The sequence below is a fragment of the Sus scrofa genome, chromosome 7 (genome assembly GCF_054392235.1).
Source record: "Sus scrofa isolate SSC_HxYL_T2T_F1_AM1 chromosome 7, Sscrofa_HxYL_maternal_Yorkshire_Landrace_v2.0, whole genome shotgun sequence".
Taxonomy (NCBI): domain Eukaryota; kingdom Metazoa; phylum Chordata; class Mammalia; order Artiodactyla; family Suidae; genus Sus; species Sus scrofa.
In genome coordinates, this window is record NC_139389.1 from 107,295,099 (window position 1) to 107,308,080 (window position 12,982).

At 46.9% G+C, this 12,982-nt stretch overlaps 1 protein-coding gene and 1 long non-coding RNA gene across 17 annotated transcripts in view; both read right to left on the reverse strand.

Moving 5' to 3' along the window:
- The window catches only part of DPF3 (double PHD fingers 3), a 314,102-nt gene that overhangs the window by 241,232 nt on the left and 59,888 nt on the right, over positions 1 to 12,982 (reverse strand). The window lies entirely within an intron of this gene.
- Positions 5,735 to 10,155, reverse strand: LOC146401841 (uncharacterized). Its single transcript, XR_014811156.1, has 2 exons — positions 8,427 to 10,155; positions 5,735 to 8,063 (listed from the first exon to the last, which is right to left on the reverse strand). It is a non-coding gene; the product is annotated as an uncharacterized LOC146401841 (long non-coding RNA).

The window sequence follows — 12,982 nt, forward strand, 5'->3', positions numbered from 1 at the left end:
GCTATGTTTGCACTTATCTGAATAGATGCCTAATGCACAGAGCTTAGTGTGGGCGTGACACTTTTCCTCTGTGCACAGTTGGTGAGAGGCTGCACACACCCATCAGTCTGCAGCAGGGCAGAGGGCACACAGCCTCGGGCCCAGGCCCCACCTAACTCCCTCTTGCTTTCTCCTGCTCCCCGGGCTGCCCTTGCTGCTGCCTGACCTCTGCACCCCTGGGCCCGCGCTGCTACCACCTGCATCCTTTTCCCTGGGTTGCAGCCCATGGATTTGCCCTCCTGCCCCCCTCTGTGCTCCATTCTTGCCCGGCCTACAACTCTCCTCCTTGAAGCCTCAGGGTCCAGGTCTGCCCGCCTAGCATGGTCATGGTGTGGTTCAACTTTCACCCCAACTTTGTCCTCATAGCCATTCTTCACCTCCACCAGCCCCTTCCTCCTGCCCTAAACTCAGCAGAGTCAGCAGCCAAGGGGGGAGACATCAAGCAGGCTTAATCTTAGAGTTTTGCAAACCTAGGGCCTGTGGGCTGAATATGGCTCCAGAGTATGTTTTGTTTGGTTGTACTATGCCTTTTGCAAATTGAATTAATTATGTCAAAAGTTGTTAAGAGTTTTGTTTTATATATACATTCAGATTTCAAGCCTCTCTTGAAAAATCAGGAGTCCTGCCAACAATGGACTCTCCTTCCCATGTGGCAACTGGCTGAGTTGAATTTGGACGTCCTGATGGGTGGACATGAACTTCCAGTTCACCACAGTCCTCTCCATTCCCTGTTCTACTTTTCCCATTCGGACATCCCCTCACACATTTACCGGGGCTGCCTGGCCCCGTGGACATTTGTGTTTGAAATACCTGCAGCGGTGTCTCCATTTTGCTGATGAGCAAACTGAGAAACAGAGGAGAAAGATTATTCTTCCAGGTCTCGAAGTTGAGTTCATCAGCAAAGCTAATCACTAGATACTATTTATCGAGCTCCTGCTGTGCCAGGCGCTGTCCAGAGCATCACAGAGGTTTAAATACAGGTCCTGGAGTTCCCTTCGTGGCTCAGCAGTTAACCAACCCGACTAGGATCCATGAGGATGCAGGTTCAATCCCTGGCCTCACTCAGTGGGTGAAAGATCCAGCATTGCCATGAGCTGTGGTGTAGGTCACAGACGGATCGGATCTGGCGTTGCTGTGGCTGTGGCATAGGCCAGAGGCTGCAGCTCCGATTTGAGAACCCTGGGAACCTCCATATGCCACAGATGCGGCCCTAAAAAGAAAAAATAAATAAATAAATACAGGTCCCTTAACCCTGCTTCTCTCTAGTCACTCCCCACCTCCCCATTGCTGCCCCACACATGGGCACGCCAAAGAAAGGCACTTTATTTTTCAACGCATAGGTCACAAACACGTCTTTTTTTAATGCTAATCATGATAATCTGATTTTCCTCATCTCACCCCCAGATTAACTTTTCTCAAATCTCTCATTCAGATTATGCACTCGGAACCTGCTGAGACGTGACCTTTCTATGAGGTAATCAATCCTCTCTAGGCCTGAATCCTGGATGGGATGGGTGAGTGCGAGAGAGACTTTGCACACAGGTGAGGAGTCAGCATTTGCCCCAAGTGGTGACCCAGTGTCTGTCCCACTGCCCATCAGAAGGGGCAGCAGCTGCTGGTGGCGCCCTGATGGAATGAAGGCTCAGGCTGCCACATCTTCGAGTTTCCAAGAATCCAGGAATATAAATTAGCAAAATGAAACAATGATTTCTATTAATAAGATTTGTGCTGAGAAACAAGCTCCACCCCCACCCCAAGTGCTTGAGAGACTTTATAAGGATCAGGTGCCAGAGTATGATGGGCACACCAGGCAATGCAGGCGTCCCTTGAAACGACCCACTGGAACGGTCAGCAGCAGGTCTTCTATCCCTTGTTCCCATCCTGACGCCCATCCTAGGACCTGGAAGAGGACCCTAGCATGCTTGTCTGGCTTTGCCCTCCAAGATGTTTGTTTGTTTGTTTTTTCCCTAACTCCCTGCTGGGGCTTAAAACAAACTTTTTTTTTTTTTTTTTGTCTTTTTGCTATTTCTTGGGCCGCTCCCGCGGCATATGGAGGTTCCCAGGCTAGGGGTCAAATCGGAGCTGTAGCCGCTGGCCTACGCCAGAACCACAGCAACGCAGGATCTGAGCCGCGTCTGCAACCTACACCACAGCTCACGGCAACGCTGGATTGTTAACCCACTGAGCAAGGGCAGGGATCGAACCTGCAACCTCATGGTTCCTAGTTGGATTCGTTAACCACTGCGCCACGACGGGAACTCCATTTTTTTCTTTTTCTTATCCATCATCTCCTTAGAATCCTCGGGTTCTAACTCACAAAGCATTATGTGGATCTTTCCTATAAGTAGGTTGCAGCTTCCATTTCTTTAAGTAACTCTAACACAGAATTCATTGAGATGAAAATGCTTATTACGAACCAGGTAACATCCTTTTCTTCCCCAAACCACATGCAATTAACATCTAAATGGCCTGGCAAAGGGGCTGCTTTGAGAGGTGGTAGATTATAACTTCTTTTGCTCCTTCATTTCTAAAGCTTTTTTATTTTATTTTTATTTGCTTTTTAGGGCCATACCCGAGGCATATGGAGATTCCCAGGCCAAGAGTTGAATCAGAGCTACAGCTGCCAGCCTATGCCACAGCCACAACAACATCAGATCCGAGCCGCCCCTAGGACCTACACCACAGCTCACAGCAACACCAGATCCTTAACCCACTAAGCCAGGCCAGGGGTCGATCCCTTAACCTCATGCGGAACAAACCTAGTCGGATTCATTTCCACTGTGCCACAACGGAAACTCCTAAAGCCTTTTTAGAGAGAAAAGAACAATTTCCAAACGAGAACATGTCACAGATGGCCACAAACTGGCTTCTGGAGGGATGATCATTTTGATGCAAATACTCTTCCTCCAAGTGGAAAAACGTACGATGTACAAAATGTCCACTTGAGGATCTGTGCCTCCTATTTGGGTGATCGCCCTTCTACGGTGGGTACTGAGCAGGCAAACGATATGCCCAGAGAGAGAGAGACAGCCAGTGAGAGGCATGCTGGCCCTGAATCCCGATTGGCCAGGCCTGGCACCAGCTGGTACCAGGGCCAGCTTTGAGGACAGCAGAATGGACTTGATAGAATTCTCTCTTCAAAGCATACAGCAAACATCATTTAATCCTCAAAAGATGCTTTCAAGGAGAACATTATCCCTTTTGAGGATGTGGAAGGGAAGAGGTGCTGCAGGTAGATGAAGGGAGGGGCAGAGGAGAAAACAAAGCCCTGGGCTCCGGGCCCCAGATCTGTTCTCGAGAGAGAGTCAAGTTCTGAGAGAAGAATGAGCCTACAGAATTGGGGCAAAGGAGGAGGTGGCAGAGAGGGTGCCCCTTAAGGCTCCCACTGTCCCAGCCCAGAGGAGGCTGCAAAGTGAAACAGGGTGGGAGCCCTGAGCCCTGTGTGCACCAAGCTGGGAATCAGAGAGTCGAATGACTGGATTTGGGCTCCAAACACCTTCTTTAGAGCCTAATCGCCCTGGACATGCAAGAAAAAAAACTGAAACCTGGATCCAATTTGCCACACTGAGCCTGTTTTGGTGCCCCCATCCTGTTTCTTGGAAGGGGGAGAGGGAGGGTTTGTGTGTGTACACAGAGGCCATCCCCTGCCTGGAGGGTCTTTCCATCTCAAGAGAACCAATCCAGAGCTTCCCCCAGCTCACACTCGCAAGGATCACGGCCTGTCACTGTGTTTGGCACTAAATGCCACACATTGTCACCATTACACGTTTATTCGACCTTTAATATTTTACTCTGAGATACCTGGGAAAATTGTATGCCACTGATAAAAATGTTATAAAAACACCCCACAATTTCTCCTCCACACACAGGCAGTGACCTAACACGCTGATTTCTACAACAAATGTTTTCGGTCTGTGTTTTGTCAAAAACTTAGAATAACTTCCTTTGCCACACACTGTGTTCTGTTTGCATCACTACACAGAGCCCATGCCATGTGTAAATTATAGGCTTATTGGAGATGTTTTTATAGAAAGCATTTTCCCAAAGGGTCTGAATGCATTTGCTCTCAATTTACCATATAGACAAAGAAATAAGGGAAATCATCCTAAAACTGGCTTTTTAAAAAATTCAACTATCAACAGCTATTCGGACATGGCCTTCTGTATACATGTGTATGCAGAAGGCCTAGAAAATATCTGAAGGGATATCTGTGGGGAGCAGAATGTGCAGTAGAGGAAGAAGTCCTTTTTTTCCTGTTCTTTTTTTTTTTTTATCATTTTATGCCCTTCTGTACTGCCCATTTTATATAATCAGTGTGTCACTGCTTAATTGCTAAAAATCATAAAATGAAAAGTTGCTCTAAGATCATTTTTTACCCCCATGCCCATGCAAAATAATCCAGTAGGGTTTTTTTGTTTTTGTTTTTTTTTCTTTTTTTAGGACTGCACCTGTGGCATATGGAGGTTCCCAGGCTAGGGGTTGACGGAGACCTGTAGCTGCTGGCCTCCACCACAGCCACAGCAAGCCAGATCCAAGCAGTGTCTGCTACCTACCCTATCGTTCATAGCAACACCAGATCCTTAACCCACTGAGCGAGGCCAGGGATCAAACCTGTGTCCTCATGGATACTAGTCAGATTCATTTCCACTGAGCCATGACGGGAACACCCGGCCTGTAGGTTTTGAAAATACCTTGCTGTCTTTTACACAAAAAAATTACAAACTTTCACCACAATACCGTCAACACTTGGGTTGCTTCATCCAGAATGCACTAAGCTAAGAAAGGACACACTTAAAACCCACTTCACAGAGGAGGAGGGTGAGGCTGCATCAGACAGATGAGTCAAAAAAGTAGCTCAAACACATGGGAAACAAGTGAGGCATCTGGACTTTACTTCCTTACGGACTATCTGAGAAACACAGCTGAAAAGCATCATTATACACAAATCAGATGCAGCTCCTGATCCCCCCACTTTCTTTTTTGTTTGTTTTTTGTTTTTTGGTTTTTGTTTTTTGTTTTTTTGCTTTTTGCTTTTTTAGGGCCACATGTGTGGCATATGGAAGTTCCAGGTTAGGGGTCGAAACAGAGCAGCAGCTGCCAGCCTACACTATAGCCACAGCAACTCGGGATCCCAGCCACATTTGCGACCTACACCATAGCTCACAGCAATGCTGGATCCTTAACCCGCTGAGCGAGGCCAAGGAGGGAACCTGAATCCTCATGGTTCCTAGTTGGGTTCGTTACCACTGAGCCATAACCGGAACGCCCCTGATCCCAATTCTTGATCCCTAGAAATGGCCAGAACACACAAACTTCACAAAAAAAACCCAACTGGCTAGAATCTCTCCAATTATTAAAATGATCTTTTTCTTCTCCAAAAGAATAGACTTTTCTGGGAGTTTCTGCCAGAATCTGACTGCAGTGGCTTGAGTCGCTGTGGAGGTGCAGGTTGCATCCCGGCCCAGTGCAGTAGGTTAAAGGATCCAGCATTGCCACAGCTGCGACATAGGCTGCAGCTGGGGCTCAGAGTCAATCCCTGGCCAGTGAACTTCCACATGCCACAGGTGTGGCCATAAAATTAATTTAAAAAAAAGAAAGAATGGACTTTTCAAGTGACACCAACATCTTTTTTAAAAATATGTGTATGCTTGCTGATCTAGAAATTCCATTCTAAGGATTTATCCAAAGGAAACGATTTTTCTTTTTTTCTAGCCATGCCTGCCACATGTGGGAGTTGTTAGGCCCAGGACCGAACCCATGCCACAACAGTGACAATGCTGGATCCTTAACCCACTGCCCACTAGGGAACTCCGACACCACCCTCTTTCATCATTAAGTGTTTATTTAGCGAATACATCCATTGGAAGCTTGAAAAATGGAAATCTAATCTCAAAAGGCCCTCACCAGATGCCAAGTAATTAGAAATTAAGGGAAAAAAAAAAATCCCACCAGGGTTGAAGTGATGAGGCCAATAGGAAAATCCAATTCATTTACAACATTTTCACTTACATCTGTTTTTCTCACAAATACAACTAGATAGAGCTGTTATCAGCAAATCAGTGACTGGGAATCTGAAATGAAGGAAAATGTACACTCTGGGTCTCTTGCACTCCTAGTATTTGGCAGAGCTGGGCAGCAGAATCAAATTGTCAATTGCAGCCTGATCCTGAAATCAAAACTCTAATAGTCACAGAAGTTCCGCAGCTCATCAGTTACTGTTCACACTTCACTCATCACAATCCTTAAAGTCACCAGAGGGAGCCCGAATTTGCAACAAACCAGAATGCATTCCGTGGGGGGGCTTAGATGTCCTTCCAATTCTACTTTTGCCCTCTTCTTCCAGAGACTGATTTAGAAACGAAGGGAAGCAGGCTGAGAAAACCCTCACCTTTAATATTAATAAGAATTGTGCAGTTCCCGGATGATCAGAGCCCAGACTACACAGGACTTGAAAGAACGATTGAGACTTTGATATGGAATATGAAAAAGTAACAGGCAGGAGGGGCGGGGAGACCAAACTGGGAGGCCCAGGGCCCAGCTTCTGCCGGCTCCAGTGCTCGCTCGCCACTGAGGGTCGCTCTGATTTATTAAGCAAGGATGATGTACACTTACTTCGCTACCTTTTTATCTGTGAGATGAATGAAATGATCTCTCAAATGGTTTATTTGTCATGGCATTAAAAAAAAATACAATACAGTACCATACAAATAAGGGAACTAGGAACTGAGCCCACGCTTTGCCTCCTTTTCAAAGAGATTTCACAGATGCCATCTCATCATTAGCCCTGGTGAGACAGTAGACTCTTATTATTAGCCCCACAGAAAGAGCACCTGAGGCACAGGGTAGTGAACTGACTGGAGTGTGGTTTGTAGACGCAACATTGGTCAGTTAATTACACTGAAATGCATTCTAGTGATATCGGTCCATGAAGACCTCTTGGGTTGTGTCTGGAAGACTCAGCCACCTGGAGATACACAACTCATGCCTCTTCTGTACCAGCCTGGAGCTCTCTCCTTGAGCTCACCCTGCTTCTGCAGAGAGACTTTTAACTAAGTTTCAGAGTCCCACTGGCCAAGAGGGTAGTAGGGAAAGCAAAGGTCTCTACTGCCTTTTAACCCATGTGTCAATTTGGTCCATAGCAAACAAGGACATCCCTGGCTCACGAGGCCAGGAGGGAAGGTGGTACCAGGAATGAGCACCTGGTGCCATTAGCTGGGACCTCACACCTCAGGGGGGTTTAATGGCTCAAGGCAGGAGTGATCCGCAGTAGCCCCAAATCATGATTGCTGCACTCAGGTATAATTTCCATTCTTAGGAAATGTCAGGAAACTTATGTTCTTGAATCTAAGATCCACCACTGCTAACAAAGAGCTGGGTGAACTGGATGGAAAGACAGAAGGTTTAATGAGCATCTCCGATGGCCTGGCCTGTTCTTTGAGCCCTCACGTAGCTCATCTCATGAGATAGCTTCAGGCAAGGCATGAAAGGGCCTTTCTCCATCGAAGGAATGAGGAAGAGGATGTCTCTGGTTCCTTCCAGCCCCACACATTATCAGTCACGGCCCCATCCCCATTCCATTGCCCATATTCTCTTTCAAAGGCATCGCAGGATGCTGCTGGGGCTTCACCGACTCCCACGAAATCCCCCCCGGACCCCTCTCTCTGAGGCAGAAGAACATCACCCCCTCCTCTCTTGTCACCCCCATTGTAGCCAGCAGGACTCCCCACCAGAACACCCTCAATTGACTCGGGAATCCGTGAGGCAACTTTGGGGGTGGCGAGCAGGGTGAGGAGAGAGAGGAAGAATGTCACAGTGGCAGCCTGCCACTTCTGGAAGCAAGCATTTCCCAGCCTGCTCTGTGAAGGCTCCCCCCGAAATCCTGCACAGGAGGGAAAGTGCATTCCAGGAATTCCGGGGGATGCTAAACAGACTCAGGTGGAGCGTGGACCCTATCCCGCAGGGGACGATATTTTGAAAAAAAGCACACACTCGATCCGGGAAGAAGGAGAGGCCACACTGAAGACCTGCCCCCGCCTTTTCCCAGCCTCAACGTGGAGCAAACGGTGAAGCCAACCCAAACCTAGAAAGTGTGACTGATGCACGGAGCCAGCTCGCAGGCCTCCCGCTCAGGAAGGCGCGTCGTGCCGCAGAGGTGGCCTCCTCACCCACGCAGGCCATAGGTCTGCTGTGATTCCAGCACAGCCCTCTGCTCCTCAGTAACCATTCGAGGGAAAGTGGGGCTCCCCAGGAGAGGTCTGAACTGTGGGGGCAGGTCTTATGAGTGAACAGGGAAGTGCCAGCCATCCAGGGACAAAACCAACAGCTGGAGTGATTTGTGAGCCCTTTTTTCATGAGTTAATTTGCTTCCAGCAGATTCCATTAGTGACCTGACAGACCCACGGCCTGGAGGAGGGCCTGGGCCGGGCTGCTGAGTCAGCAGACTAGAGAGGCAACCAGGAAGGCCAGATGTCTTGCACCCAGCCCTTTGCCCGGCATTTCTATTTGAAGAGCTTAGAATAATTATTTGCAAAGCTCTTGTTAAGGCAGCACCACTAGACTACATACAGAGAGACGACACATGAACCTTGACCACCAAACAGCCAACCAGAATCTGACGCAATACAGGAAGAGGACTCCCACATGAAAGAATCTGCTCTTCCCAAAGGCAGAAAGAAAGCAAAAGTCAAAGTTACAGACTCTGTTCCATCTGCAACCAGGAACCTGAGGGGAGTAGAGCCAGAGTAGAGCAGGGAGACGGTGGAAACTTCTTTGAGTTGCAGTTGACAATTCTAGTAGAAAAAGAAAATAGGAGCTCCCGTTGTGGTGCAGCAGAAACAAATCCGACTAGGAACCATGAGGTTGCAGGTTCCATCCCTGCCCTTGCTCAGTGGGTTAACAATCCAGCGTTGCCGTGAGCTGTGGTGTAGTTTGCAGACGCGGCTCGGATCCCGCGTTGCTGTGGCTCTGGCGTAGGCCAGCGGCTACAGCTCTGATTTGACCCCTAGGCTGGGACATTCCATATGCTGCAGGTGCGGCCCTAAAAAGACAAAAAGAGAAAATAATGATACTATTACTACTGCTGCTGCTTTTACTACAGGTAATAATAACAATTACAGTTAACAGATATATGCACCCGGCGCATGCTAGAAACCACGCTATAGGCTCTCTAGGCGTTGTTATATCCTTTGCTGTTACCAACAGCCCTTTGAGGCAGGTAAACTGCGGGTAAGAGATGTCTCACAGTCACCAAGTCACAAGAAAGAGCCAGAGCAGAATCAAACCCAGGGATGTCTGACTCCAAGCTTGTGACTGAATCGCTTCATTACAGCACAGACCCATGGGCTGGAGAGAGAGCTCTGAAACAGGACTAGGGAGCACGGGCTCCAGCCCCACATTGTGGGATCTCGGCAAGCGATTTCAACTCATGGGCAATCCTATCCTGTAAGATGGTTGAGTGAGTTCCTAAGGGCCCCCTCACTTTAAACTACAGTTACTAAACCAGCTAAAATAGAAAAAATAAAAATCATTAGAAAGAAGAAAAACTATAGTTACGAGTTCCCGCTGTGGTGCAATGGGAACCAGAATTTAACTGCAGCAGCTCGGGTCACTGTGGAGGCCTGGGTTCCATCTTTGGCCCAACGCATTGGTTTAAAGGATCTGATGTTGCCGCAGCTATGGCATAGGTCACATCTGCAGCTAGGATTCAATCCTTGGCCTGGGAAATTCCATATGCTGTAGATGTGGCCCAAAAAATAATGATAATAATTTTAGAATTTTTTTAATTTAAAAAATACATAAACTACAGTCAAGACTCCCTGAGTGCCACCTGAAGGATGGAGGAGGGGAGTATAACCATGACCAAGGCAGGCCCTGCTCTCAAGGGCCTTGCAGTCTAGCCCTTCCCCATGCAAAAGCTCAAGAGCCCTGGGTGCCCATTCAGCTCTAAAATACTATTCGGGGACTCCTTTTCAATATAAAAAAGTATTTCTGACAGCATTCATACCCATCTTATGTTTGTTCTTCTTTGTAAACATAAGCATGGAGAGGTGTCTGAAATGACGTCTAATGGATTCAGGGTGATAGTTTTGCTCTCATCTTTTGACATTTTTGTGTTGCTTGAATTTTTAGTGACAAAGACATCATTCTTATAAAAATACTAAATTTATATTGAAATACCACTACAGCAATAATATATATATTTATATGTGCATATACACACACACACAGACATATATTTTAACACTAACTGGATATTTTACTATATTAAGACGTTATTGTTAACTCCAATGAGATTGTGACTGTGTTTTCAAAAAGAATCCTTGTGTTTTGTGGAGACATACTGAAATATTTACAGATAAAATGATGTCTGGGATTCATTTCAAAATAATTCCTGGTGTGGGAGGGTTGGGGGAGGCTGTTGGTGAGGCTGGCTATGAGTTGCTAATTGTTGAAACTGGGTGATGGTGATATGAGGTGACTTATACTATGTGTGTTTGAAATTTTTCATAATATACAGCAAAAGAGGAACGTCTTTCAAGGCCACCAGGAAGCAGTATTTCCCCAAAGCTAAGCTGAGCCCCCAGCCAGCAATCTTTTCACCTGAGCTTTTCATCATCCTAGGCTAACTCTTCTCTTTCACTCTTACAGTTGAACTTCATTTTTTTTTTCTATGGCTCCCTTCCACTCCCACACCATTCTCCAAATCTTCTGGAATCATCCACCAGGTTTGTTGGTATATTCTGGTGCCCAGGCCACTCTATTTGACCTTAGCCTTGCCCAGGGGACAGACTGTACGGGCCTGAGCAATACTCCCACACACGTCTATTCAAAGTCAGCTTCTCTCAGGTTCTGTTTATTTAGAGGCAGAACAGCTTGACGGCTGGAAGGTGAGGGGCACCCCTTTCAGCTGTCCATTCAACAAATACTTGCCAATCACCTACTTTGTGCCAGGCACTGAGTCAGGGGCTGGGGATCAATGGTAAATAAGATAAAAGCGCCAGCCTTGCAGAGTTTTCATGCTGGAGGAGGAGCGTGCCAAGATTTAGGGTCGGGGTGTATTCTCTAAGACATTCCTGAATCACGTGGGATCTTGTCCAAAATAAAGACAGACATGATCCGATGCCAAGAGATATACCACCCAACAACCCACCCCAACCCAGTTCCCCACATCATGAAACACAAGGACCAAAACAAGGCAACCACGAGGTAAGTAAATGAAGGCAGAGGAAAGGGCACTTACCAGGCCAGGACCACCACCGGCCACACGCACAGCAGAGTGTTTCAGATCTTTGCTGCCACTTTGACAAAGGTTTCACATCCACAATCGAGGCTGAACTAGGTAAAGTTTTACTAGTATGCATGACTGTAGCAGTTTTTAAGAACAAAACTTCCCTTCCAGAAATGACGTATATGACCTCAATAATACAACCAGGGTCCGCCTATTCGAATGCTTGGTCATGTGAAAATGTTTAGCATTGTTCAGTGAATCACTTAGGCCTGAACTCAGAACACAAAGACTTCCAAATCAGCCTTCTTGGGGGAAAAAAATTCTTTTTTTTTTTTTTTTTTTTTTTGTCTTTTTGCTATATCTTGGGCCACCCCTGCAGCATATGGAGGTTCCCAGGCCAGGGGTCAAATTGGAGCCATAGCCACCGGCCTACGCCAGAGCCACAGCAACGCGGGATCCGAGCCGCGTCTGCAACCTACACCACAGTTCACGGCAACGCCGGATCGTCAACCCACTGAGCAAGGGCAGGGACTGAACCCGCAACCTCATGGTTCCTAGTCGGATTCGTTAACCACTGCGCCACAACGGGAACTCCGGGAAAAAAATTCTATTTGGAAAAACCACATCTTCAAATTTTCTTGTGTTATCACAACAATGGCAATTGAGTGTCATGAATGAAAGTTTTAACTTATTCATCAAGACATAGGGCCTATTTTCACATTAATGGTGGTTTTACCATTGTTCTAATAAAAATGTATGCTTTGCACACTTTCCCCCATTGACTCTGAGCTCCAAGAGGTAAAACACCTTTCAGTCCTAATTTTGTGATTTATCCTCAGCACCTAACACAATGTTTAGCATATAGCTGGTGCTGGTAAATATTTCTTGAGTTGAATCCAAATATGCTTTAAAATAAATATTTTTAAAACATTAAACCGCAATGACACAGGTCCTGTGTTTCTAGAGCAATTAATCTGCATCCAGGTCCCAGCAAGACTCACTGCACCACATCCTAATCTCCTCCCTGGGTGGAGGTCCCACAAGGGCAGGTGTAACAATGCCCCTGCCTATTGGACATTCCCATCTGGATGCTGAGTCAGCATCTCAAGCCTAACAAGGGCAAAGCTGGACCCATACATGCCTGCTGCCCCACAATCCCCACCATCTCTGCAATCCCATTCTTTTATTTGCCCAGGTCAAAAACCTTGGTGTCATCCATGATGCCTCTCTTGTTGTCACACCCTATTTCCAATTCCTTTGCAAAAGCTGGCATCCCTATCTGTAATGTGTATTCCAAATCCAGCCATTTCTTAAAACCTTGGCAATTACCACCCTGGTCCTAGGTACTGCCTCCTTACTGGTCTCCCTGCTTAGCCCCTGCTTCCTCTGTTTACTCCCAATTCAGCAGCCAGGGTGATGCTGTAAAAACCCTCCAGTGGGTTCCCAAAGATAAGCCAAAGTTCTCCCTACTCTTGGCCCTCTCTCTGACTCTGCTCCATCCACTCTGGCCTCCTTGTTAGTCTTCAAAACATTGGGCACATTTTTCTACCTCAGGACCTTTGCACTTGCTGCTCTCTCTGCATGGAAACATCCCCCAAATGACTCTCCAATGTCACTTTTCAGTGAGGTCTTCCCTAGCCACTTTATTTTAAACTGTCCTCCCCCAAATTTCCCTATCCCAACTCCCTCATAGACTTAGCACCATCCCAGTTATTT